Raw genomic sequence first — 4,234 nt, 5'->3', positions numbered from 1 at the left:
GAGGTGGAATGTACTTTCCTTGAAAACCGCCTTGGGAAGGGTTTGAGCCCTCCCCTTGGTTTTTCCAAGAGAAATTCGGGTGATTCCTCCAACTAGGATAGTAATGATTTCCATAAGGATTGTTCCCTTGATTAGTAAAAACAGCATTTGCTTATTCATGATGCTCACTTTGCACATGTCCATGGGGACAATTGGAAGTAGAATGTAAAACACTTGAACAAGTCATACATGTCTCATTAGATGCATGATGAGAATGTTTAGGGAAGGAAGATACTTAATTCGCCGAATTTTGGTTGATCAAAAATTGATCAAACTTTTGAGATAATGATTTCATTTCGGCAGCAATTTCATTAGAGCGGTCGACTTGATGTAAGCCAACACTCTTCCTACCATTAGAATTTCTACCATTCTTTGAAGATAAAGTACGAAGCAAAGAATTTTCACTCATGCTCACATAAAGACGCCACACGTCATCTTCATGCCTATCAATGTAAGAGCCACCCATGGAAGCATCAACCATGCCCTTGTAATTATCTGATAAGCTCTCAAAGAAATATTGAACTAATTACCATTTAGGCATGTCATGATGTGGACACTTCCTAAGCAATTCATTAAAGCATTCCCATGCCTCATGAAATGTTTCTCCATCCCCATGTGAAAATTCCCTAATTGAAGTTCTCATGGCATTGGTCTTAGAAACCGGATAGCACTTCTTCAAGAACTCTTGTTGCATTTCCGCCCAAGAAGTTATTGAAAAAGGCCTAAGATTGTTAAACCAATATTCTGCCTTGTCTTTAAGGGTGAATGGAAAATGTTTAAGCCTTAAGACCTCTTCTGGCATGTCCGTGTATTTTACGGTGGAACATACTTCAAGAGACTCATCCAAATGCTTGTAAGGTTCTTCACTTGGAAGTCCATGATAGTTAGGAAGCATTTGAATGGTTTGTGGCTTGATTTCATAATGGTGCGCTCTAAATGGTGGCAATTGAATGCATGTGGGTGCATTATATTCATTAGGCACATAGTGATCTCTTAAAGCAAGGGGAGGATTAGCAATTGGAGGTGCAACATGGGCACCTTGGTTGCCTTGAATGATGGGAGGTGGTGGAGCATAGATTGGCCTTGGCATTCCCAATGGAACTTGGCCTTGTTATTGTGGTGGATGAACATATGGCCTTGGCATGCCTAATGGAACTTGCATGTTATCATGATGTACATTGGGGTGGAGGATGCCTTGTTAGTCTATGTGACCAAGGTCCTCCATATGGTCCTCATTGTATCCTTCCATTGATGAAATGGATTAACTAGAACTACCTCTTCCCCTAAGGTTTCGAACAATGGATTTAAGATGAAAATTTAAAGGGACAAGAGTGGGTCTCAATGATCTACGACCATGCATGCACAATGCAACACAACAAACAATAACAACAAACACTTTACCTTCACAACAAATCAACAATCAACAAACTTCATCCACATACAATGTTCTCATACTCCCACGCTTTAACAAAATATGCAAGAAAAGTAAATTGCCTCCACGTGGGCTCATGATTTATCTAAGAATTGAATTACAAGCCTCCACGCGGGCCGACGATTTAACTAAGAGTTTGAGGAAGAAAAAGCTCACAAAGGTCCTTTAGCACTTCAACTCCAATTTATAGCTTAGCTAAGCAATTTTTTAAATCTTTAGCATTTTTCCTTTGCTTGCTTAGCTCCTTTGCTTGGAATATCCTTTGCTTACTTCCTAACTCAATACTCTAAGTCAAACAAGAACAAACACAATAAGTAACAAAATTGAAAACAAAGTCAAGACACGATCAAAAGAGTACTAATTCCTAATTGATTCCACAAATACGACGTTGCCAATCCATTAATCCCCGGCAACGGCGCCAAAAACTTCGTGGTTGTCGCACTCCGAACCCAAAGTTTATGCAATGTGGCCAAGTTTTACATTTAGAAATTGCCACTACTACCTTTCACTAAAAATATAGCTAGGGCAGGTAGGAATCATCCCAAGGGATTGAGGGTCGTACTAGGTTGAGGAATCAAAATTAGGGTTAGTTGGTCGAGTGATCAAAATAGTGGTTAGTTGGTTGAATTAAACTAAATGCAAATTAAACTAAGTAAATAATAATGCAATAGAGAGAATAAAAGAGAGAGAGAGATCTTGGGGTTTAGAGATCACCGCTAAGCATAACTTTTCTACACCTTTAATGAATGATTAATGAGGGGAAAAACATGTATTGCAACAAAGTGTGTGTGCGTGGTTGTTCTAACAAGCATGGATGACAAATTAAGCATATATTGTCTAAACAACAAGGTGGATAGCACAACATATCAAATTAAGCCATTAATCCTTTCTTTAAGCTCACAATCCAAACACATCATAAGGTTAGAGATATATGTTACTTGCTTTTCATAAGTATGGAACATCAACAACAAGCATGGATTGTCCTCCCATTTAACAACTACACTACAACTAAGCTAATGACATGAAATTAAACTAATTAAACTAAGGGAGAGGTACAATCCATCAAGCAATGAGTATGAACCATCAAAAAAACCACAATAACATGACATTAAACACTATGTCTTAACAATCTCTAGATCTATAGCATCAACATACATAGACATGCATCAATAACACAAGAAATAGAGACAAACACATGAACATCTATTGTAGCATACATAGACATATGGATAGAATGAAATGATCAATTGGAAGCATTAAATCACATAAATCATTAAAGAAACAAGATCTATATATATATAAGTGTCAAGACATGAATCACAATACAAATCCCCTTAAAAATACATAAATCAAGAAGTAGAAAACATGCTTAGGGCTAACTCTAGCCCCAAGAGGATGTCTAGCCACTCATAGATGATGTCCTCCAACCCTTAAGGGCAAGCTCCATGGAAGAGATCTGCTCCTTGGTTGAAGAAGAGTCTCCAATGGTGTCTCTAGCCTCCTCCTCCCCTTTTTTTGCTTCCTCCTTAAGAGTTCTACAAGGTATGATATGATATGATGTAAAAATTAATCCTTATCCTTATATAGGTAGGTCAAATGACACCCAAAATGAGCTGGGGTCGTACAGCAAATATTCCCCAATGATTGGATAAAGGACAACTTTTTGTGAGCCGGAAATTTAACTTTTTCGTACTGGAGGAAGTTCGATCGATCGAACCTTGGACTTGGATCGATCGAACATGGCCAAGATCTATCTAACTTAGGCTGGATCGATCCACGACGGTGGTGCCTTTTTGGATAAAAACAAATCAAACTGAAAAACTAAGTTCGATCGATCTAAGAAACTGAAAAACTAAGTTCGATCGATCTCACTAGATTGATTTGAGAAATATGTTCGATCAATCAAACTGTGCGATGTGAAAATCGAAAAGTCACAGATCTGTGACATGGATGGCACGGGGCCTTCACGATATGGTCGTGGGCCCATCAACACAACATACAATCAATCCTACTCACTTTACAAAGCCCATACTCCCACAAATCGAATTAAAACACAAGTATATACACAACATATATACATATATATAAGCATATAAGCATAGTACTTCAAGCTTCATCAATGGCTGATTTCATCATCCAAACATCTTAGATATAGCATGTAAAGCATTTATGCATCAATTCAAAGCTCAAATCACAAATTGGATCTCAGATCTTACCTAAAATATAAGAAAAGTGGAGATGAGATGCGAAGGGGTAAGAGATCCAAGAGAAGAGAGAAGTCAACGCTCACTGGATCTCGCCGGAGATTCGCTGGAAATGGAGAAGATGGATGGATGCACAGTGGCGGTGAGGGATGAGGGACAAGGGTTGGATCGATTTTTGAAATCGATCTTGAAACCCTCGGTTTCTATTTTTAAAAACTTTCCCGAACCAGTTCGATCGATCAAACTGAGACCTCAGATCGATCGAACTGTGATGATCTCTCTTCAAAGTATTTTTGGATTTTCTTTTAAAATTTTTGAAAAATTTAAAACTAAAAAAATATAAAAAATTGAAAACAGAAAATATTTTTGGATTTTTGAAAAATTAAAATAAAAGAAAATAAAATCTTTTTGAATTTTTGAAATAAATAAAGTAAAATCTCTTTTTCTCTTTTTTTATTCTTTTTTTTAATTTGAAAAATTAAGTAAATAAAAGAAAATCTTTTTGGTATTTTTGGAAAATAAAATAAAATAAAATAAAAACATTTTTGGATTTTTGAAA

The 4,234-nt window shown here is 36.8% G+C and overlaps 1 pseudogene; it reads left to right on the top strand.

The window, feature by feature from the left end:
- The first annotated feature begins 578 nt into the window (after positions 1-578).
- Positions 579-677, top strand: LOC132267803 (small nucleolar RNA R71; annotated as a pseudogene).
- Positions 678-4,234: the final 3,557 nt, after the last annotated feature.

This window comes from Cornus florida, unplaced genomic scaffold, assembly GCF_030987335.1.
Source record: "Cornus florida cultivar Cherokee Brave unplaced genomic scaffold, ASM3098733v1 CherokeeBrave_3.0.0_Hap2_Chr07, whole genome shotgun sequence".
Lineage (NCBI taxonomy): Eukaryota > Viridiplantae > Streptophyta > Magnoliopsida > Cornales > Cornaceae > Cornus > Cornus florida.
Note: the sequence above shows the minus strand (reverse complement) of the source record. Positions and strands in the feature narration are given on the sequence as shown.